At 40.1% G+C, this 25,273-nt stretch overlaps 1 long non-coding RNA gene across 1 annotated transcript; it reads right to left on the bottom strand.

The window, feature by feature from the left end:
* Positions 1-3,339: 3,339 nt before the first annotated feature.
* Positions 3,340-24,939, bottom strand: LOC123604498. The gene is made up of 2 exons (XR_006715348.1): positions 24,892-24,939; positions 3,340-4,060 (listed from the first exon to the last, which is right to left on the bottom strand). It is a non-coding gene; the product is annotated as an uncharacterized LOC123604498 (long non-coding RNA).
* Between the last annotated feature and the right edge of the window lie 334 nt (positions 24,940-25,273).

Raw genomic sequence — 25,273 nt, 5'->3', positions numbered from 1 at the left:
GGGAAACCAAAAAATTCATTTGACTTGCTTTATTGTGATATTTGCTTTATTGCGGTCGTCTGGAACCAAACCTACAATATCTCCAAGGTAGTTTCAGGCATTCACTGGAGGTCTTGGAATATATCCCTGTGGATAAGGTGGGGGAGAGAGGACTACTGCAGTATATTGTTATAAGGTCTATTTTTTTTGTGAACATCTGCTTAGTATTTCATTCATTCCTTGGGGTTTGTAGCTTGGTAAAACACAATTGGCAAATATATTTACCTAAAAAAAAATTTCTCATGACTCTTCTAACTCCCCGATTAGAATTTTAGATCACAAAGAAAGTAAGCGATAAATGCTATTTATTTATTTATTTATTTATTTAATGCTTAAAGGATAAAAGAACAGAATGCCTAGCTCATTTACTTCTATTAAGATGTGCATGGGGGCACCTGGCTTCAGTTGATTAAGCATCCGACTTCGGCTCAGATTATGATCTCACTGTTCATGGGCTCGAGCCCCACCTCAGGCTCTATGCTGACAGCTCAGAGCCTGGAGCCTGCTTCAGATTGTCTCCCTCCCTCTCTGCCCCTCCCCCACTCATACTCTGTCTCTTTCTCTCTCTCTCTCTCTCTCTCTCTCTCAAAAATAAAATAAAAACATTTAAAAATTAAAAAAAAAAAAGAGATCATGTGGGTCAGTGTATTACTTTGATCAGAGATTTCTGACCAACCAAAAGAACTGAATTTGACATCTATTCAAAATAATGGATCATTTGGTAGCAATGTATACACTTCTTTCTGGGTTATCTGCTCAGGTACCTGTCACTGCCAATCTCTGTTTTTGGTCTAAAAAATTAGGCTTCTTGGCATCCCCCTCTACTTTTCCTCCACTGCCTGAAATAGTCTCTGTTTGGTAGTATTCAGATTAGACTTTCTAGAAAGTCTTTTTTTTTAGTTTGGCATTGGACCCTCATTTTAGCTCCTCAATTTGAATTCTCTAATTCTGGTGAAATAGGATTCTCCAGTATTAAATCATGATGTCTCCAGGGTAACAAAGCAGAGAAGTGGTAGGATATGCTAAATAAGGCTCTGAGCCATTTCAAATATTATGTGGAAAGCAACCAGGAATAATCAAAGGCACCATAGAATTTCAAAGAAGGGTATTCCTTGAATGAACATATATTGAAGAAATAAAATGCATGCAGAACAAAAAGGGGGAAGTAAAAAATATATTCATATTTTATTTTATTTGCATGAAGAAACACTGGAAGAATAAACCAAAAACAATAAAAATTACTACCCATTAAGGAAAAGAGCTGGAGTGGGGCAAGAGAAAGAGTAGAATCTATTTGTGTATACCTTTTAGTTTGGAATCATGAAAAACAAAATTAAGTTGAAATAAAAAATACTTGGAAGATCGGGATCGGGATCCTCAGCTCTACTTCCTGAGTTAGTTCTGTTCTATAGTTGCCAGTGGTCTCTGGCAGCTATGGGCAATCAAGACCACCACAACCAATTACAGAAAAAAGACTACCTTTTCCTCAAAGAGCTCCAGTAAAAGTCCCAGAATTGAGTCTTATGGGTTTTAAGTTTATTTATTTATTTTGAGGAGTGAGAGAGTGGGGGAGGGGCCGAGAGAGAGATAGAGAGAGAGAGAGAGAGAGGGAATCCCAAGCAGACTCCATACTGTCAGCATGGAGCCTGATGTGGGGCTTGAACTCATGAACCATGAGATCATGACCTGAGCTGAAATCAAGAGTCAGATGTTTAACTGACTGAGCCACCCAGCTGCCCGAGTCTTATGGGTTTTGATTGGCCTATTTTGAACCATGTGCTCAACTCCCAATCCATCCCTGTATTCAAAGAGATAGCATGCTACCATTGGCTGTGCTGTGGGCACAGGAGTGAAGTGTGCTTCATGGGAAGTGTGTTGGTAGAAAGGAGAGAAATAATACCCCAAAGGGAAACTGGGGTATATTGTCAATAAGGGATGATAGATGCTGGGCAGTAAAAACACTAAATATGTCTACCACACTACTCTCTCAGTAAAGACCCTTTAGGAACTTTACCAGACATCTCCAGTTTTAAGGAGATGACCAAAAGTAGCTTTTTAAAAGAGACCTGAGACTCAAAATTAAAATGAGTTTCTCAGCCTAAAACAGGCTATTCAGAGAACATTTTACTTTAGGAAGCAGGTCAGAACAATTGCTATTTTAATCAAGAAAGAGCAGCAGTTAAGTAAAAATTACTTAAATCCCAAAGACTGAGATTTATGAAACAGCTAATGATGAGCAGTTTAATAGAACTGGCTTTCTTGAGTGAGACAGGACAAGAAACTATTTTTGTGTTATTCTTTTGTTATAAAAGCTGGGTAATTATTTGGGCCTTTAAACCCTCTTTGTATTTCTGAATGATGACCATAGCCAGTTCTTAAATAAATAAATACTCCACAAGGAAAAGACTGAAAAGAGGCATTCTTTGCAGCAGAGGTTCTAGCCTGTTATTCCATGGCTGGTCTCAATTAGCTTTCTGCCGCCGCCACGCATTAGTGAAAATGGCAGTGGGCGTAAAGAACATGCCCATAGGTCTGTGGAAGATTTCCATTTTCTCTTCATTTCTGGCACCACTGTAACACTTCAGCCCAGCACACATAATCAGTTGGAGTGCATGAATAAAACTCTACTATATATAGTATGAGTGAATTCCAGGATGCAAACTATATATAGTCGAGCAAAATAACAAGTTCGGTCTCATGTTACTCAGCTTGGCAGTGTTTAAAACATTAAACAGTTCTTTCCAGTCACTCCTTGTTGAATGCTGGTCTTTACTGGTGCTTCCTTTGTGCACCCTTACTTTCAGCTAGGCTGTTTTTATAAGTCTGTTTCTGGACTTTTGTCAAGTAGTCGCTGTTTCTGTCTGATTTCCATGGACAGACATGGTGGTAGCATTTCTAGGCAGGAAGAGCTCACGCCCGCCATCTGGCTGGGGGGTTGCCTGAAATCTTTTTGGAGGTTACTTGGAGGGTGCTGATGGAGACTACAGATGGAGGGCTAAAGGATTCACCTAAGGCTATCTTTTGGTGCTGCCACTACCATACGGTGTATCTTTTTGTATTCTTATAGAAACTGCTCATTCTGGCAGGCGCTTACCCAGCCAATTAAGTAAAGCTCATCTAACAGGAAATCTCTATTTTTTTCTCTGAACTGTCGATTTCCCTCAGCAGGGAATTGAGGGATCCGGTGAACATTTATTGGGACATTGGGGATGCCAACAAGAACAAGATGGTTCTTGTTTTCAAGTTGTTCATGGTCTACACTGGAGTTGGGGTAAAGGGACACACAAAACCAAAAATATATGCAATGACTGGTACTTTAATGGTGCTTTGTAGAAGTTACATTGTGGGCACAAGGGAAGGTTCCATTTATCTCAGATCGCACTCCCTATTTGTATCTCTTCTCTCTAGTGCAGAGCAGCTCATATGTCATTTCTCGCCCCATCCCATTCACTTGATTTCACAAGTATTTATTGAGTATTAACTCTGTGGTCATTGCTGGGGCTGCAGCTATGTTGGACTTTTATTCCAGTTTGGGAATCAGATAATAAAAAAGTAAACAAGAGATTATATAGTGATAAGACAGGCTAAGGGACAGCTAGGGACCGTGGTGGTGGTGGGGGGGCATAAAAGGGGAAGGGTTGCAATGGTAGGCACAGAAATCACAGAAAGCCTGTGTGGGGAGGTGGCATTTAGCTGAGACAAGATTGGTAAGAAGTAACCAGCCATAGGGGGATCTGAGGAAAAGCATTGCTCTCAGGTAAACTAGAAGGGCAAAGGCTGTAGGCAGGGAAAATTTTGGAGTGTTTCAGAAATGGAAAGGAACCAGTGTGACTACAACTTACAGTGAAGGGGGGCAGTATTGGGAGTTGAGCTTGGAGAAATCAGTAGTGGCCAGATCACAAGGTCTGTGCGATCTTGGTGGGGTTTGAATTTTATCCTCAGCGCAACTTGAAGAAGTAGGATATACTTTTCCAGTTATTGGGGTATATGTGTTTCTCATCCAGGGTACTCTCTTCAGCATCTGAAGGAAACAGAATTAGTAATTACAATATTGGCTGCTTCGTGAGCACAGAATTAGAGCAAAAATAAACGAAAGGCTTTGAGAGGTATTTTGCATAGGCTATGGACGGGTCCACACCATTGGGGATTTGCCCTTTTGAATGTCTGGATATTTGTGAGCACCTGATGTACTATATACCCTTGAACGAATTTTCATTCTCCATGTAGCCTTGATTTTTAGGGTTGACAGGAATCTCTTGTCCACACTGTCACCTTTCTTCACTTTCACAACTTTCAATACATTGAGGATCCTCAATTTATTTATTTATTTTTAAAACATTTTGTTTGTTTGTTTGTTTGTTTGTTTGTTTTGTAGTCTCCACGCTCAGCATGGAGCCCAACGCAGGGCTTGAACTCAATGACCTTGAGATCAAGACCTGAGCTGAGACCAAGAGTCAAATACTCAACCAACTGAGCCACCCAAGTGCCTGGATCCTCAGTTTATAAATAATATTTAATCACCTCAGGAATCTAATCCAAAGCCTATTATATAATGGACCTTCATCAGAAGTATGTAGTTATATAATATCCCATCCACAGTTAGTGAATGATTGTTAGAATCAGTCCTAGAGAGTGAGACTTCCAGACTTGGTCTTTTGGTTTGGGGGTGAGTCTTCCTTTTAGGCTTGGCACCTATAATTACTGACCATAATATGAATATGCTTTAAAAAAATTTTTTTAGGGGCGCCTGGGTGGCTCAGTCGGTTAAGCAGCCGACTTCGGCTCAGGTCATGATCTCGCGGTCCGTGAGTTCGAGCCCTGCGTCGGGCTCTGTGCTGACAGCTCAGAGCCTGGAGCCTGTTTCAGATTCTGTGTCTCCCTCTCTCTGACCCTCCCCCGTTCATGCTTTGTCTCTCTCTGTCTCAAAAATAAATAAACGTTAAAAATTTTTTTTTTAATTTTAATTCCAGTATAGTTAACACACAGTGTTATAATAGTTTCAGGTGTAAAATATAATGATTCAACAATTCTATACAGTACTTGGTGTTCATCATGATAAGTGTATTCTTAATCTCCTTCACCTATTTCATCCATCCCCCACCCACCTCCACTCTGGTAACTGTTCTCTAGAGTTAAGAGTCTGTTTTTTGGTTTGTCTCTTTGTTTCCTTTTTTGTTTTTATTGTTTTTTAAATTCCACATATGAGTGAAATCATATTGTGTTTATTTGTTGTTTTCTAACAGACTTATTTCACTTAGCTTTATACTTTCTAGTTCCATCCATGTTGTTGCAAATGGCAAGATTTCATTCTTTCTTATGTTTGAGTAATATTCCATCATATATATATATATATTCTTCTTTATGCATTCACCTATCGCTGGACACTTGTTTCCATAATTTGGCTTCTGTAAATAATGCTGCAATAAACATAAGGATGCATATATCTTTTTGAATTAGTGTTTTTGTGCTCTTTGGGTAAATACCCAGTAGTGGAATTGCTGGATCATATGGTCATTTTATTTTTACTTTTTTTTTTTTTAATTTATTTTAATTTATTTTTATTTATTTCTTTTTTCAACGTTTATTTATTTTTGGGACAGAGAGAGACAGAGCATGAACGGGGGAGGGGCAGAGAGAGAGGGAGACACAGAATCGGAAACAGGCTCCAGGCTCTGAGCCATCAGCCCAGAGCCCGACACGGGGCTCGAACTCACGGACTGCGAGATCGTGACTTGGCTGAAGTCGGACGCTTAACCGACTGCGCCACCCAGGCGCCCCTCTATTTTTACTTTTTTAAGGAACCTCCATACTGTTTTCCACAGTGGCTGCACCAGTTTGCATTCCCACCAACAGCGCATGAGGGTTCCTTTTTCTCCGTATCCTCACCAACACTTGTAGTTAAGATGTATATGGTTTTGATGTAAAATAGAATCTTTACCCAAAGGATCTGTCCACCTAGCAATTTAAAACCCAAATAAAATAAGTAGTGTTTCTTCTTTTGGGAACTCATGTGCTCATTCATTCAAGTACATGGAGCTCCAGGCAGTGCAATGGGCACAGGGGATAGAACAGTTGCATGATGTACTCCCAGGCCCCAGGTCTGAAAAAGCTTTTAAGTGTATTTCCGGTCCTTAGAATGAACAAATTGTCCAATTACAAACTATATACTTATAACTGCCTGAATTTATAGGGTATGTTCTCCATTCAGCTTACAAATATCTGTCTTTAATTATCTTCCCAAGACTAACAGCCACCACACCACAGCTCCTGGTTTCTCCACTTGCCTCCCTCTTCCTTCTTCCTACCTCCAGAGCCCTTGCTGCTGTTGCCATGACAACCGGAATGAAAAGCCTTGGAACCTTATATTTTATTATGGGTGCCTCCCCATAAGGACATTATTGTACGTCTGCCAAACTGGACTCTGGAGGCTCTTCTTTAAATATACCATTAAGTCATGTTAAAATAGGAACTCTAGAGGCAAGATTATGATGGTGTTTAATCAGGGACCTAGGAATTCTCAAATCTTGTTTTCAACCAGCCATTTCCTTCTTTGAGGTTTTCAAAGAAAATATGTACACTAATGACAAAGCAAGATCTAGGCATGCTTTTTACTAAATGGGGCTTTACACCTAAACCCCATATGGCTTTCTAGTGACTATATCCAGGCCTGGTGGAGATCACTTTTGGCCTAAGCCAGGTTGGCCTGAGGAATATACTTGACTAAGAAGCAACTCAAATCTGTCCTCAGAGCCCCAGGCTCTGAGAGCCATCTGCCTGCTTGACATTTACCTTTGGGTGACTCTTAGACATGTTCACCGTACCAATCTTTCCATCCCTATTCTTCCCCTAGTCTTTCTCCTCTCAGTTAACATCTCCACCATTCAGCCAGTGGCCCAAGCCAGAAACCTGGGAGTCACCTTGAGTCTTCCCTTTCCCCGGCCTCACCCCATTCCTAACCCTTCCCTATCAAGTCCTGTCAGCTCTATCTCCAACATGAAACTCGAAGAGGTCTGCTTCTCTACATCTCCACTCCCACCTCTTTACAGCAAAACATAGTCATCTTCGTCCTGGATTGTAATAGAATTCTGACTCTTCTCCCCAGTTCCACTTGTTTTCCCCTGAAGCCCTTCTCCGTAGAGCAGCTAGATTGTAACACTTTTTTTGTTTTGTTTTGTTTTGTTTTGTTTTGTTTTGTTTTGTTTTAATGTAATTTATTGTCACATTGGCTTAGGTACAACACCCAGTGCTCATCCCAACAAGATTGTATCACTTTGTACTTTGAAACTCTTCATGGCTTCCCATTATACTTGGAATAAAATCCATATTCTTCATGCTGGCCTACAGGGCTCTGCCCTGAGCTCTCTGAGCAAACTTTCAAGCCTCATCTTGTACCATTCTCCACCTGGCCTCTACTCCAGTCATACTTTTCTTTCCTCAACCCCCCATGTGGCTTGCAAATATCTGTCATCAATTTCCTTCGAAGTCAAATAGCTGCCACAGGTCCTGGTTTGTGGACCACGTTCGTTCCTCCCACCCATGCCTTTACACTTTCAACAACTTCTGCCTGGAACACGTCTTCTCCACCCTTTGCCAGCTCTTTTCCTAGTGGCTGTCTCCTCTTCAACCTTGAGGTCTCAGTGAAATGTCACCTTCTCAACAAGCCCTTCCCTGACCACCCTATCCAAAATGGCCCTGCCTCCTCAATGATCCTCTATCAGTGCATCCTGTGTATTTCCTAAACTATACTTCCCAGAATATATAACCATTTTGTTTACTTGTTTGTGTATTTACTAAGTTTGTCTTCCCAAGTAGGAATGTCAATTCCTTGAAGGCAGGGACTAGATCTGTTTCATTCACACTGAATGGCACATAAGAAGAGCATAATTAGTATCTCTTAGATACATGAATGATCCTGCTTGAAATTCTGGCAGCAACATCTGCACCCAGGAAAGAAATAAGAAATTCTTTTTCCCATTCATCCTTCACTGTCCTAGTCAGGATCTTGATGGATCATACAAATGAAGATATTTTAATGAAGGAATTATTTCTTTAAAAATTTTTTTTTATGTTTATTTATTTTTGTGAGAGAGAGAGACAGAGAGACACAGAATCTGAAGCAGGTTCCAGGCTCTGAGCTGTCAGTACAGAGCCCGATGAGGGGCTCGAGCCCATGAACAGCGAGATCATAGCCTAAGCGGAAGTTGGACACTTAACCAACTGAGCCATCCAGGCACCCAAAGGAATTATTTCTTTTTTTTAAAAAAAATGTTTATTTATTTAGTTTTGAGTGAGAGAGAGAGCATGAGTGTGGGAGGGGCAGAGAGAGAAAGAGAGAGGATTTCAAGCAGGCTCTGCACTGTCAGCCCAGAACCTGATGTGGGACTCAAACTCACAAACCGTGAGATCATGCCCTAAGCCAAAATCAAGAGTCAGATGCTTAACCGACTGAGCCACCCAGGTGCCCCTAATGAAGGAATTGCTAACTGAGACATGGGCAGGGTTATGAGAACCAACACAGGATGTTGAGACACCAAAGACTGGCATGAGCATGGAGCGATTATACCCCCCAAAAGGTGAGGACAAAGGAAGCAAATGAATGGTGTCCCTATGGCCCAGTAAGAGCTGGAGCTTTGGAGGAAGGGCCACCCAGCTAGAGATGTAGTCCGGAGAAACATAGCCACTGCCAGATTGGCAACAGCTAAGCAGGATAGGAATAGCCAAAGAAATACCCCATCCTGACTCTCCTCTTACTCTCTCATCGATGATCCATGCCCTTTCTTTCTAAAACCAAGTAAAAACCAGCCTGCAAGGAAATGCAGGTGAATGAATCCATTTGTAGCCCAGCCTTTCAAAGCACAGAGCAGGTGATAAATGGAGAATGATCAGCAGAGATGTGACTCCTAGCAACCATAACTCAGACTGGTCTTACTCCTATGATTTAGAGGTCAATCAAATTTGGGGTTTATGCTTGGAATATAACTACCATTTATACCATTGTGCCTAAGGAAAAACCATTTGGATTTTTTAAGCAACGAACTTACTAATAAACTTGGGAACATAATTCACTAGGGCATTTATAGTGCCTTTATAGTGAACGGGTGGGTGAGGTGTTTTTATTATTAATAAGCATAGCACAGCCTGCTCAAAGAAAGAAAGAAAGAAAGCTCCCATAATCTTATTTGGCTACCTCATAAATTGAATTATGAGGCATTTTGGTAACATACATAGTATCCTCACAAAATACATGGGACCAGTATCTGGCAAATTAGATTTCTAGGTCCTGTCGAACCAGTTACAGAGAAAATATAGCTAGAATTTTTTTGTGAGTCAAAAACCTTAAAGTCTTTGAGTTCCGGTTTTCATCCTGCTCTCAATAGTTGCTATGTGAGAATGTCCGTTTCTGGTTCATTTTAGTCTGTAAATACAGAATTGCACCCTGTTTATTTCAGGGATATTGGTCATCTTGGAGTTTTCACAAGGTTTTACAAACTATGCTGGAGGAAATAAGAAGTGAAATGCAAGTCTTCCTAACAGCTGACAATGCAGCTTTGGGGAAAATGCCATTTCATCTTTGTAAATTTAGCACTGGGAGTTGCGGCTGAGTTGCATGGCTAGGGGAATAACCATGTCAATATACAATTCCTCTCTAAAAATCTTTGTTTTACAATATGACTTGAATGCTCAGACAGCTATATTGAATATCTCAATAGGAGTAGAAGGGCATTAGGATAAAGAGGCAGCTGCCAAATATATTGTATCTTTAATTAAATGCTAGATTTGTAAATGGGGCTCCATAATAGCAAACAGCAACCTCATTTCCAATTCATTTCTCTCTTTGCTTAAAATTCTGTAAATATCGGAAATAAGAACCACCAATATTTAATAAGAATGTCCCCCCCCCCTTGTCTACTCTCTGCATTGTGTAGCCAGAAAGAATGCAATATGTTTATTGTGTTTATTGATTTATTTACACTTACAAAAATAATAGAATGCTGGTTTAAGACAGGCTTGATTTTATCTTTCCACTGTGTAGAAAAGAGGCAAATTATTCTAGGGCTTTAAATGTTTGAAATACAGAGGCTTGTGAGGAAAATTCAAATCTGCCTTTGATTTCCCTCTGTTCTGGGATTCTGCAAACAGAAAATCCTCTCCTAAAATATATGTGTGTATATTTATATATATACATATATATATAAATATATATATGTATATATATATATATATACACAAACACATATATACATATACATTTATATAAATATATATGTATATATATATATTTATAAACTACCTGGCACATAACCCAAGAAAAGCGAAGCAGGGTAGATGGCAAAGTGAAACATAAACGCAGTGGAAAAATGTTTGGAAAGCCACTCTTTACCAATAAATATCTTAATTAAATCATCTAGGACCTTATTCCATAATGATATGCACCAGGTGTCTCTGCCTGCATTTAATCAGCTCAGCATTATTCCCCTTTCAGAAATGATACATACTGTTGAGGTGTATCCAGCTGAAAGACACATCAACACAAAGTGCAATGCTATTCAAATGTGGGGTTTTTTTCAGTGTATATTTTTAAATGGCCTCATTTCTTCCACTATCTATAGACTGATCATAATGGATCACCCAGGTTAAAGGATGAAGTAGAAATAAGGCACTACCACATTTATAGACATGAAAACACAGTAACTGTAGGTTTATGGAAACTAAGCTTAAGAAATATGCAAGGCACTTACTGGTTTCTTTCAGAAACCTCTAAGATGTGGGAGAAATATGTGTGAGATTTGGGCTTTCGTTTATTCAAATATGAGGAATTTGTCCGCTAGAGTCAACTGACTGATAGTAGATGGGAAGGATTAGTGTGGGTCTTATTTGGCAGGCTTCTCGGTAGAAACCCATATGCTCTCTGACATTGATTATAATTATTTTTCCATCATTCCTAGGTTAAGTTCTTAGCAGGAATGTGAGCCAACTCTCTCCCTACGAAGGCTCCTGCTGTGAAACCATTTCTGGCAATGAATCTTTAACAAAAGATCAGGAACTTGACATTTCTTTTTAAGCACGAGAAGAAAATGTGTGCAATGTTGGAAGCAAATATAGGGATAGAAAGAGCTTCTAAACAGTCACAGGGAGGAGCAGTGAATCAGGAAGAAACATTACATGATATGCCAGTGGCTTTATTTTTGCGAAACAGCAACTAATGACTAGGTATGGCACATGTAGACTATATACTGTTATGCTTCGGTGTCTTTAAAGTAGAAGGAGAGACGATGTATTTAATTGTTGTTTTGGACCAGGTGTATCTTTATGATTTTATATTCAACTGATCTTCAAGGAGATTGTTAGGACAGTGGTTGAAACAGAAATTTAGGATAATATTTTAAGAAACAGAAAAGGCAATCATTCTTGTTTTAATTGACTAGACCCGCAGAGTTAAAAAAGTTTTTTTTTCAGAAATGATGTGTACATTTGTGAATTTATTAATCTGATTTTCAGGGTGAGTTCTTGGTGGAAAGGCTAAATAAAGTATCAGGATGCTTCCAGGGTGAGAATTTTTCATCCTCACAGTGTCCATCTACAGTAAGAAAATTGCTTCAAAATTAATTTGAACAGCAACAGATGCAGAAAATGGCATGGTGATAAAAAAAAAAAATTACCAAATTAAACATAAAAGAGTGTCAACTTCTCTCCTAAAGGATGGTAATTCTACCTCATGGCTTAGTGCATTGTAATGATTGGTTTCCCCATTAAAATCAAATGCAGAATATAATTAAGTAAATCCTTCAGCTTACATGTCTTTTAAAATTCCACTAGCATGGGGTGCCTGGGTGGCTTAGTTGGTTAAATGTCTAACTCTTGATTTTGGCTCAGGTCATCATCTCACAGTTCATGAGTTTGAGCCCCCTGTTGGGCTCTCCTGGAAGAGCCTGCTTGGAATTCATCTCTCTCCCTGTCTCTCTGCCCTCCCCCACTTGCACTCTTCTCTCTCAAAGTAAATAAATAAACATTAAAAAAAAATTCTGCTAGTGTGGTGGGTACTAAGGAAGGAACTGGTGATGAGCACTGGGTGTTGTATGTAAGTGATGAATCACTGAATTCTACTCCTGAAACCAATGTTACATTGTATTTAAATTTTTAAAAAATTGGCTCAAAAAATGAAATAAAATAAAATTCCACTAGCCGAGGGACTCACCAGAGGAAGTAATAAGTACTTTATTTTATTTTATTTTTTTAATAATTTTTTTAATGTTTATTTATTTATTTTTCAACGTTTATTTATTTTTGGGACAGAGAGAGACAGAGCATGAACGGGGGAGGGGCAGAGAGAGAGGGAGACACAGAATCGGAAACAGGCTCCAGGCTCTGAGCCATCAGCCCAGAGCCTGACGCGGGGCTCGAACTCACGGACCGCGAGATCATGACCTGGCTGAAGTCGGACGCTTAACCGACTGCGCCACCCAGGCGCCCCAACGTTTATTTATTTTTGAGACAGGGAGAGACAGCATGAACGGGGGAGGGTCAGAGAGAGAGGGAGACACAGAATCTGAAACAGGCTCTAGGCTCTGAGCTGTCAGCACAGAGCCTGACGTGGGGCTCAAACTGACGGACTGTAAGATCATGACCTGAGCCGAAGTTGGATGCTTAACCGACTGAGCCACCCAGGCGCCCCAATAAGTACTTTAATGAATGCCTTTCACCATAAATGTAGTTCAGATGAGACTTAAAGTCAGCTCAAATAACATAATAGGCACTTTTAGCCACTGGACTAATAAACATTTTTTTTTTTTTTTTTGCTGAATTAGACTCTTCTAACCTTTTGGATAAAGCTCCTATTGGTATTTCTCTTCCTACCTTTGTGAAAACTGTAACCAAAATAGATGTGTACATGTTTATACACGAGAATGAGATTAAATGAAAAGTTTGATTTAAAAAGGACACCACAGGGGCGCCTGGGTGGCGCAGTCGGTTAAGCGTCCAACTTCAGCCAGGTCACGATCTCGCGCTCCGTGAGTTCGAGCCCCGCGTCAGGCTCTGGGCTGATGGCTCGGAGCCTGGAGCCTGTTTCCGATTCTGTGTCTCCCTCTCTCTCTGCCCCTCCCCCGTTCATGCTCTGTCTCTCTCTGTCCCAAAAATAAATAAACGTTGAAAAAAAAAAATAAAAAAAATAAAAATGAATAAAAAGGACACCACATATTATTGAAAACCAAAATGTATCACAGCAGTGACCCCATGCATGTTACATCAAAATTCATTGCAGGAGGATAAATCATCCTTGTTTTTAGATATGGAAAATGCATATTGTTCTTCCTGTTTTAACATGTAAATTTACATTCAGTTACAAAATCACAATTCAATTTCTATCTCAAATTTTGATTGTCATTATTATATTAATAAAAAATCACATTTCTAGAAACAATTATAATTACTTTCGGGTCTATTGTTACTGTCTTGATTTGGCATAACCAATACTTCTCACTACAGGTGAAGATGTTAATCATACTGGGGGAAAAAACTAATAACTATTCTCCAGTGCTAGGCAAATGAACATATCTGCCTGGATGGGAGAAACCTAAAAAATTCCAATAGTCTGCCTTATCTCTTCTATCAGCATAACAGCTAACATTTATCACATGTGCAAGACTGCTGGACATTTTACATGCATTCTCTCATTTAATTCTCATAAATCTCTTAAATATCACATTTAAGCCCCCAACAACCCTATGAGAGAGGTACTAATATCCTCATTTATACTGAGAAAACTGAAGCATAGAGAGACTGAGTGGCTTGTCCAAAGTCATACAGGCAGGAAGCCATCTTTTGTAATCCTCTGTATCAGTTGCATCTTCCAGGAAGCAGACACTGAGATGGAGTTTAGAGTGTAAGGAGTTGATTTTGGTGAAATGCCTGTAATAGAAAACAAGGGGGAGGAGGCAGGATAGGACAGGTAAAGCCTCTGGACCCTGGTGTGGATCTGCCACTTGTGAAAGAAAAGTAGGGAGGAAAAAAGATTGAATAAGGAGATGCTTAGAACAAAGTTTTGGCCAACTCACTTGCAAGCTCTGGAGTAAAGATTGACAATCAGAGGGTATCTCTGTTGGGCAGAACTAGTCAGGCTCTCATATTTCCATCGTGTTCAATTATTTTCCAGGGAAAAGCATGGCCTCAGCTCAAAAATTGAGTATAGTCTGAGACACTGCAGCTGGAGATCATCTGCTAATTGCTCCCCTTGCAGCTGGATGGAAGTTCTTTCTTGAAGGGGGATCCAAGTAGTACATCTTCCTGACCGTCACAGTCCACCCTTTCACCATCCAGATCCACCACTTCACATTTGGGGATCAGCTCCTCCAGGACTGTGGTGGGTCTTTCTTCTTGCAGAGAAACTTAGAAGAGGGAGGTTAGTAGGATGAACTATAGTCCTTGTCACTGCAGTGGCCTTGGGGCCACAAGTGGTACTAATTCTCTCCCTTCTCCACTATCTATTCTAAATTTATTTGCCCTTATCTATTATCTCTATTGGTCTCAGTGACTTACCTGGTGGTGAAACACAACCTTCATTTCTGATGGGTCTGAGCCACTGGTGACCATACCTTTCTCAGGCTTTGGTTGCTGTACTTGTCCCTATACATTCTTAGTTGGGCAAGGAGATACTATATAAAACACTCAGTGGATCACCTGAGTCCCATACATATTCCTCCTTCCCGCCATTTTGTAACAACAGCCAATTACTTTTGCCAAGATGGTGAGTCTTGCTTGCTCATCCGTGGACACAGGGATTAAAAATGTCCAGGCAGGAGCCATAACTTGTAGTTCAAGTGGAGTTCTTGCTGGTTCCCCAATCATGACTTTTTTTTTTTAAGTTTATTTATTTATTTTGAGAGACGAGAGAGAGAGAGAGAGAGAAGAGAGATAATCCCAAGCAGGATCATTTCTGTCAGTACAGAGCCCCATGTGGGGCATGATCTCACGAACGGCAAGATCATGACCTGAGCCAAAATCAAGAGTCGCCTACTCAATCGACTGACCCACCCAGATGCCCCAATCATGGCTTTTTATTGGGCAACTGCTCTCAGCCTTGTGCTCTCCATCCCTGCTTTCTTTGGATGATGTATGTTAAGCAATACCCACATTAGGTGCCTATCTATTTTGCCCCTTAGGATTCTATTAACCATCTCCACAGCTTTCTTTGAGTCAAGCCCCCTTGGCTGCCATTCCACTTTGCTGGTCATGGCAATAATTGTGGGATCCCCGCCCACCCCCGCCTTGGCTTATGGTAGTTAGGTGCTGCCCCCTAGTCTCTACTGCTTCAGGGCCCCATCAGGCCCATTTTTGTCAGTGGGCCAAGCCCTATGACAGTCTCTCCTACTGGTAACCCTAGCCACCATTGAAACTTTAACTGATGCTGGTGCCTCTCTCACTAGCATATTCCTGATAGCTTTGACAAATGTAGCATTGTCTGGGTATATGTAATATACATACATGTAGTATCCTTTGGTAGGTCATCCGGCCTCACAAAATATCTATTCTAATGTGTTTACTTCTCTCGCTTTCTTGATTCTTTCCTCTACCATCTGTCAGAGCAATTCAGATGTTTTGACTTCATTCAGAGTGGACCATCACTTTCTCCATGTCTCTAAGAGCGGCCCTAGCAGTGAATTTGCACCATCCCCTGGGGTTCTTGCTCAATATTAAATCCCATATCCTGGGAGGGTAGAGATATGAGATTTCAATAAACTGTACTTTTTCCAGTGTTAGGGTCTGGCTCCCTTGATCAAGCACCCTCAAAATTTCATCCCATGAGTACTCTCAGGCTCCTACTGGAACATGCTGGCTCATTTTTACAGCTCCATTTGGGAATAGTCCCTTTCCTCCTTTTTCAGACCCAGCTCAATTATGCTGCCACTTAATGTAGTTATTGATCTAGAATCCAGGAGAGGAGCTGAGGCAGATGCTGATGGGGATCCCTGTTGTCTTGTGAGGTTGAGCCTTGTCTGGTGTCTTTTCACACCTGACTGCTAGCTTTAATAGAGAGGGGGCACCTCTGCAGTCTCTCAGGGTTCAGAGGAGCCCAGTGCATCAAAATAGGGGCATGTGACAGATGGCCCATCCCATGTGTCATAGTCCCAAGTTTCACACACCAGGGATGGACTCAGCTGAGCACTCAAACATGTTTGAAGCTCTGCAATACAAATTATTAAATCTGGAGTTTGTACTGTTGGCTCCACCCTCAGCTCTAGGAGGGGTCATATGACTGGCACCCGGTTAACCGAAGTGTTGCATTCTCAGCCACAGTGATTCTTTTGTGGGGAACATGTGAGCAATCCAGGCCAGTGCATGTCAGGACTTTAGATTGTTGGGAATGGGAAGTTTCTTTTTGTCCTTGGAGCTATAAGGACATTAACCTGCCACTGCTGGTCACCATCTTCCTACCATGAAAGGAATGTATGCCTGGAAATAAAGCCAGCAGAGAGATAGGAAGATCAGAGACATCCAGAGAGCTGTGGTCCTGATACCATCGTTTAACCCCCTGACTCCAGATGTGCCTAAAACCAGTATATTCCCAGACTTTTTAGCTACTTAAGCCAATACCTTCTTTTTTGGTATTTATTTATTTATTTATTTATTTATATGTTGAGAGAGAGGGGAAGGGCAGAGGGAGAGAATCCCAATCAGGTTCTGCACTGCCAGCCCCGATGAGGGGCTCCAACTCATGAATGGTGAGATTATGACCTGAGCCGAAATCAAGAGTTGGACGCTTAACTGACTGAGCCACCCAGGCGCCTCACCTTCTTTTATGTCTTTTTAGATAATTTAGGCTTGGATTTTCATCACTTGAAAATAACTGCCTCCTGATAGTCATTCATCTAATCAGTATTGGCTGTGTGTCAGACATTGTTCCAGTGTAGAAATATAGCAGTGAACAAAATAGGCATCTCCTTGTCGGCCTACAACTTATATTCAGAACTTACATTCTAGGGTAAAGAAAAGAAGAAGGGAAAAAAGCAAATATGCAAACATTGTATATCAGTTGGTGACTAGTTTTGTGGGGAAAAAAATAAAGCTGGGTAAGAGGAAGGATACGTTGTAGGATACTCAGGGAAGGACTCACTGCTACGGTGACTTTGAGTAGAGACTTAAGGTATGTTAGGGGAATGAGCCATGAGATAATCAGTAGGAAGTTTCCAGGAAGAAGGAGCAGCAAGTTCAAAGGCTCTGAGGTGGACGTATGTTTGCAGAGCAATGAGGCCAAAGTGTTGGCAATATGACAAGGAAGGAGGTGAGAATAGAATATGATGTCAGAGAAATAGCAGGTTGAAACCATCGAGGCCCTTGACAGCCATTTGAGCTTTGTAGTTTTACTTAACGTGGCATGTGAATCCATTGGCGGGTTTTAAGAAAAATAATGACACAAGCTAACTTTTATTTTAAAAGAATTAATTGGATCATTGAATGGAAGGGGCAAAGGTAGGAGCAAGGAATCCAGTTAGGAAACTGCAATAATATAGATGAGAGTTGATGGTGGCCAGGGCAGGGTGTCCAGTGAAATCAGAGAGAAATGGACTGATATGGGGTAGACCAGACAGGATTTGCTCACTAACTGGATGTGGGGATAGGAGAAAGAAAGGAGTCAAGGATGACTCCAAGGTCTGTGGCCTGAGCGATTGGAAGTTTGTGATAAAATTGCAGTCATTTTCTGTTAAGCCTGAGATCTCTATCAGATATCCAAGATCTGACACTCACACATTTAGGGGAGAGGTCTAGAATAGAGATATATGTTGGGGAGTCATCAGTGCATAGATGGTATTTAAAGCTGTGAGACAGAATAAAACATGAATATAGACCAAGAAGAGATATGAGGGCTGAATCCTGCAACACTTCCGTATTTAGAGGTCAGAGAAATGAAGAGGAACCAGTAAAGAACAATGAGAAGGAACAACCATTGAGGTAGTTGATTTTGTATATAGTGAAAAAAATTCTTTAAGGAGGAAGTGATTGGCCATGTAAAAATTACAAAAGGTGTTGATTTCTAGGACAAGAAAAACGAGGCAGGAATTTTATTACTGGGCAATGTGGAGCTATTTTAGCACTTACTGCCGTCTTACATACTGACAACTGACATGATCATTTTCACTCTCCTCCCATTTAGATATAAGCTTTGCATCTTTGTTTTGTTCATGAATGCATTCCTAGTATCTAGAAAAGTGTCTGGTATATGGTAAGTGTTCAATAAATATTTCCTGAATGAAAAAAATGTGAAAAATAAGAAAAAAATATTTCTCAATCTCTTTTACAAAAAATATCTTGCATTTTATATTTTGGTAGAGGAAGTGATTGTGTAGCACTAGATTTTGAATTATGTTGAAAATTTGGCAAGAGATTCAACCTCACCAAGGTTTTGTTTCCTTATCCATAAAATAAGCTGAACAAAAAAAAAGCATGTTTGAGAATGTACCCAGAACGTAGTAGGTACTCAATAAATGCTTTATAAATCTGGAAAAGATGGCCAGACCACACAGTGGCATGCAAATGTATTCCAGATAAATAAATCATTTGACATGGTGTCATTGATTTGAGAAGTGAGTCGGAAAAAGAAAAGTAAGTTGCATTTCCAACTAAAGGTACTTGAGTGCATCTCAAAGTGAAATAAGGGCCAAAACACATTCAGATTCATGTCGCTATTATGGTTGTTTCACATTAAAATACATTAGCTTTGAGGTGTGTGGGGTGTGTGTGTGTGTGTGTGTAAGCGCACATGTGCTTTTAATCCTCTGTATCTATTTCTCACCCATCCCCCCTCCCACTTCCCCTCTGGCAACCAGTTTTGTTCTCTGTATTTAGGAACTGTTTGTGTCTTTTTCTTTGTTAATTCATTTGTTTTGTTTCTTAAATTCCACATATGACCGAAATCATGTTGCCTTTCTCTGACTGACTTATCTCACTTAGGTCCAATAATGTTGTTCCTAATGCCAAGATGTCATTCTTTTTTATGGTTAAGTAATATTCCATTGTATATGTATACTTCTACTTCTCCTTTCCCTCCATCTCCCCCCACCCCCTCCTCCTCGTCCTTTCTCTTCTCCTTTTCCTTCTTAATACCACATCTTCTTTATCCATTCATCTATCCATGGACAACGGGGTTGCTTCCATATCTTGGCTATTCTAAATAATGCTTCAATACATAAAGCGTACACTTATCTTTTCGAATTAGTGTTTTCATTTTCTTTGGGTAAATACCCAGTAGTGGAATTACTGGATTATATGGTAGTTCTATTATTAACTTTTTCGAGGAAACTTCATACTGTTTTCCACAGTGGCTGTACCAGTTGCATTCCCACCAACAGTGCACAAGAGTTCCTTTTTCTCTACATCCTCGCCAAAACTTGTTATTTCTTGTGTTTCTTATTTTAGCTATTCTGACAGATGTAAGGTGATATCTTACTGTGGTTTTGATTTGCATTTCCCTGATGATTAGCGATATTAAACATTTTTTATGTGTCTGTTGGCTATCTATATGTCTTCTTTGTAAAAGTATCTATTCAGTTTCTTTGCCCATTTTTAATTGGATTATTTGTTATTTTTGTATTTAGTTATATAGGTTCTTTATGTATTTTGGATATTAACCCATTATTAGATGTATCATTTGCGAATATCTTCTCCAATTTAATAGGTTGCCTTTTTGTTTTGTTGATGCTTTCCTTCACTGTGCAAAGGGCTTTTTTTCCCCCTTTTTTAGTACATTGTGTCTTATTGTTCATTCTGTAGTTCAAGTCTCATTACGTTATAGATCTAGGATGGATAGATTTTTTTTTTAAGTTTGTTTTTAATTTGAATGTAGCTGACACACAATGTTACATTAGTTTCAGGTGTGCAACATAGTGATTCAACAAGACTATACATTATTGACAATAGCCAAATTATGGAAGCTGCCCAAGTGCCCTTTCATAGATGAATGCATAAAGAAGATGTGGTATATACAGACACAATGGAATATCATTCAGCCACAAAAAAAAAAAAAAAAAAAAAGAAATCTTACCATTTGTAATGACATGGATGAAGCTAGAGAGAGTATAATGCTAAGAGAAATAAATCAGAGAAAGACAAATACTACATGATTTCACTCATATGTGGGATTTAATCAACAAAACAAATGGGAGAGAGACAAACCAAGAAACAGACTCATAACTATGGAGAACAAACTGATGGTTACCCGAGGAAGGTGGATGCGGATGGGCATTAAGGAGCGCACTTGTTATGATGAGCACTGGGTGATGTATGGGATTGTTAAATCACTATATTGTATGCCCCAAACTAATAGAACACTGTATGTTAACGATACTGGAATTAAAAATTTTTTAAAACCACAACTCTATACATTATGCTATGCTCACCACAAGTGTAGGTATCTGTCATCTTACAATACCACTGACTGTATTTCCTATGATGTACCTTCTATTCCTGTGACTTATTCATTACGTAACTGAAGCCTAGATCTTCCACTCCCTTTCACCCATTTTACCCATTCTCCCACCTCCCTCCCCTCTGGCAACCATCAGTTTGTTATAAATAAACCATCAGTTTATTTATAGGTCTGGTTCTGCTTTTTGTTTGGTTGTTTATTCATTTGTTTTGTTAAAAAATTTTTTTAATATTTATTTATTGTTGAGAGAGAGAGAGCAAGAGAGAGCAGGAGAGGGTCAGAGAGAGAGGGAGACACAGAATCTGAAGCAGGTTCCTGGCTCCGAGCTGCCAGCACAGAGCCTGACGTGGGGTTCAAACTCACAAACTGCGAGATCTTGACCTGAGCTGAAGTTGGAGGCTTAACTGACTGAACCACCCAGGTGTCCCTGTTTTGTGTTTTAGATTCCACATATAAATGAAATCATATGATATTTGTCTTTTCCAGTCTGATTTATTTCATTTAGCATAATACCCTCTAGGTCTAGGATGGGTAGACTTTGGTGAGACCACTTTCCTTACACCTACACCTTCCCGTAGATTACCCTGATCTGAACCTTACAGAAAGCATCAGAGTTCAGTGGAGCATATATCAAGGCTTGGAAAAACTACAAATTTGTCGAGATCAAAGTGTTAACCTCAAAAGGTTAACTAGGAAGCTCCTCAAGGATCTGGTAGGTTTAAAGTAGGTAAAGATTATATTTTAAAGGAGATTGGCCTTTAGCAGGGGAAAAATGTGCTGAGTGAGGAGGTTTAAAAGGGGATGGGATAATTACTTGGAGTTGAGAATTATTCTGGATTATCACTTAAGCACCCTGGGCATGTAGCCAAATCTCTTGGGTTAATATTTCTTTTCTTTTGTTTTCCAGGATTAGGCAACAGCATAGCCTTCTGTCATTTTGCATTTCTTTATCTATTAAACAGTCAACAGGTGATAACCTGCTGTCTCTTTGGACCCAGAATATTTGGCTATCATCATACCCTTAATAGATAACCATAATCAATAACACGTTGGTATTGATGTATTAAAACTGGACATCTTGGGGGAGGGGGATGGCAAGATGGCAATTAAAGTTCTGATCCTTTGGAAATCAGGTCTCATGGCCAGGTACTAGACATTATAAGATCCTAAGAATTTGAAAGACAAATATTTAGGGAAAACCTCCAAGGACAGACTTCCAAAAAGGGACAAAGTTCATATTAGTATGCCACTCTTATAGCTCTCTTCATAAAATTATCTTTTGCCGTGACATGTGGGTTATTACAACAATAGGGGAAGAGAGGCTGAATCAGAAAGGATTTTGAAATGAGAAAACAGGAAAAGGGATTTTAAAGTCTTAAAGTGTACCCCTCATGGAAATGGCTCAAAGCATCACATTGTAGATTCCTTACTTGTACTTGGACTTCACAGAGGCATAATCACTACATCTAACTGGTCTTGGGGGTGCCGAGTGGCTCAGTCTGTTGAGCGTTGGACTCTTGATTTACACTTGGGTCATGATCTCATAGTTTGTGAGTTCCAGCCCCATATCAGACTTTGTGCTGACAGAGCAGAGTCTGCTTGGGATTCTCTCTCTCTCTCAAAATTAAAAAAAAAAAAATTTAAGGTTTATTTATTTTTTGAGAGAGAGAGAGAGCAAGCAGGGGAAAGGCAGGGAGAGAGGAGACAGAGAATCCCAAGGAGGCTCTGTGCTGTCAGCACAGAGCCCTACATGGGCTCGAACTCACAAGCTGTGAGATTATGACCTGAACTGAAAGCAAGAGTCAGACACTTACCCACAGAGCCACCCAGGCACCCCTTTAAAAAATTTTTCTTAATGTTTATGTATTTATTTAAGAAAAAAATTTTAATGTTTATTTATCTTTGAGAGAGAGAGAGCATGAGCAGGGGAGGGCAGAGAGAGAGGGAGATACAGAATAATCTGAAGTAGGATCCAGGCTCTGAGTTGTCCACACAGAGCCCGATGTGGGGTTTGAACCCATGAACCATGAGATCATGACCTGAACTGAAGTCAGATGCTCAACCGACTGAAACACCCAGGTGCCCCAGTGTTTATTTATTTTTGAGAGGGGGCACACATACAGAATCTGAAGCAGGCTCCAGACTCTGAGCTGTCAGCACAGAGCCCGATGAGGGGCTTGGACTCATGGACCATGAGATCATGACCTGGACCAAAGTCTGACGCTTAACCAACTAAGCCACCCAGGCACCCCAAATAAATAAGCTTTAAAAAAAACCTAACTGGTCTTTGTTATTATTACCTCATTTATTTAGCACTTTCTTAATATTAGACATTGTGCTAAGTGTTACCTGTATTATTCCATTTACTTCTCATGAAAATACCTATGAGATAGGCACTATTAACATTCTCACTTCATTCACAGAAAACTGAGGCTTAATCCCAGCATAGTAAAACCTTGGTAAGTAGCACCTGGATAATGGGAAATAAGTGGCTAGCTGAGGCACTGAGAAGCACAAACACCTTTTAGAGCAACTTAACCAAGACTAAAGCATAGTTATCAGGAACAAGAGAATGCGGAAGTCAGAAAACTGCTTTCTTAATGTTTTTAGGACTCTTACAAGAAATAGAGTAGATTAAACATTTTTAATTAGATTTTCTCATTTATTCATGATTTGCTCCCTTCCATGAGTTGTGCACTGTATTGGGACTGGGAATATAATGAAGAAATGCAGTTTGCAGGCTATTGAAAGACGAATCATTCAAATAATGGTAATATGAGAAGCGCTATAATACAGAGTAATGTTTCCAAAACTTTTCTGCAAAGAGAATTCCCTGGGTGACTTGTTAAATAAACAGATCACCAAGCTTTTTCCATGGAAGTTCCGAGGTCCTGGAATATGCTTTTTAATAAACACTGTAGATGAGTCTTCTATTCAGGAAACTTTAGGTGTGTGCCCAAATGTTTCTAGTGATCAAAGGTCAGGTGTCTACCCAGGCTGGAGAGTTAAGGGTGGCTTCACAGAGGACGTGATAGCTAAATAAGAGTGTAGGGACAGGAGCCATTTCATTCTCCAGCAAGGGGACCCTCGTGCTCCAAAGTGTGAAAGTGTGAGCCAACACTGACCTATTTAGAATAGCAATTAGACACCACTGGAGCACAAAAGATGCAAAAGGAAATAGCAAATGTTAGGCTGGGGAGAAAGTTGGTGGTCAGATTATGAAGATTCTGGAATGCCATGTGAAGAATTCAGGACATTTAAATACTTTAAAAAATGTGTATTTACTTACAAAATATAAGGAGCTCTCTCCATATAAATTAATTCAAAGGAATATCACATGCTCAGATGTCCCTTGCTCCAGGGAAACCACCGCCTTCTTTCCTTCCTCTCTCCTTAGTTCATGGCCCCTCCCCTATGGCCTTCCTTTATATACTGTGTGTGTCTAACATATCGCATGTGTATATTTTATGTTTATTATTCCATATTATATGCTTATTTGTCTGCCTCCTCCACGTCATTGTGAATTATTCTCTGAAAGCAAGGAATGTGATTTATTGTTTTTGTATCCACAGGAATGAGCAAGGCACATAATAAGTCCTTAGTGGTTTTTTTGTTTGTTTGTTTTTAATGTCTATTTATTTATTTATTTATTTATTTTTTAACGTTTATTTATTTTTGAAACAGAGAGAGACAGAGCATGAGCGGGGGAAGGGCAGAGACAGAGGGAGACACAGAATCTGAAACAGGCTCCAGGCTCCGAGCCATCAGTCCAGAGCCCAACGCGGGGCTCAAACTCACGGACCGCGAGATCGTGACCTGAGTTGAAGTCGGACGCTTAACCGACTGAGCCACCCAGGCGCCCCATGTCTATTTATTTTTGAGAGCAAGAGAGAGACACAGAGCATGAGTGGAGGAGGGGCAGAGAGAGAGGGAGACACAGAACCAAAGCAGGCTCTAGGCTCTGAGCCGTCAGCACAGAGCCAGACAGGGCTTGAGCTCATGAACTGTGAGATCATAACCTGAGCCGTAGTCAGAGACTTAACCAACTGAGGCACCCAGGTGCCCCATGCTTAGTATTTTTTGAATGGAAGAAAGAGAGAGAGGGAGAGAATACTATGTTCACTCTTTTAAAAACATACATATTATTATCAGGACTTTTGACTACTCTGAATTGAATTAAAGAATAAATGCCTTGTCTCAACAACTCAGAAGCCAGTATCTGATGTGGTTTAAAAGCATAAAAAATATCCTGCTCTGTTAGTGTGAAGTTAGTTCAGTAATTAAATAGCTACAGTTCGTATACAGCACATTTAAGCTACATGGCTCAGTGAGAATATATAATGTTACCATATATGTTTTAAAGAGGACATTTCAGAAGTTCTAAAGGAAAGAAAGGTAAAAAAAAATAACTGAATTCTAGAAGTTTAACTCACTTGGGGCGACTCGATCATCTAACTCTTGATCTCAGCTCAGGTCTTGATCTCAGGGTTGTGACTTTAAGCTCCACGTTGGGCTCCATGCTAGGTGTGCAGTCTATTTAAAAAACAAAAACAGGGGCGCCTGGGTGGCTCAGTCGGTTAAGCGGCCGACTTCGGCTCAGGTCATGATCTCTCAGTCCGTGAGTTCGAGCCCCGCGTCGGGCTCTGTGCTGACCGCTCGGAGCCTGGAGCCTGTTTCGGATTCTGTGTCTCCCTCTCTCTGACCCTCCCCTGTTCATGCTCTGTCTCTCCCTGTCTCAAAAAAAAAAAAAAAAAAAAAAAGTTAAAAAAAAATAAATAAAAAACAAAAACAAAAAATTTAGAAGTTTAACTCACT

The sequence above is a fragment of the Leopardus geoffroyi genome, chromosome E1 (genome assembly GCF_018350155.1).
Source record: "Leopardus geoffroyi isolate Oge1 chromosome E1, O.geoffroyi_Oge1_pat1.0, whole genome shotgun sequence".
Taxonomy (NCBI): Eukaryota; Metazoa; Chordata; class Mammalia; order Carnivora; family Felidae; genus Leopardus; species Leopardus geoffroyi.
The sequence above is the reverse complement of the archived record's forward strand: the minus strand, read 5'-3'. Positions and strand labels throughout refer to the sequence as shown.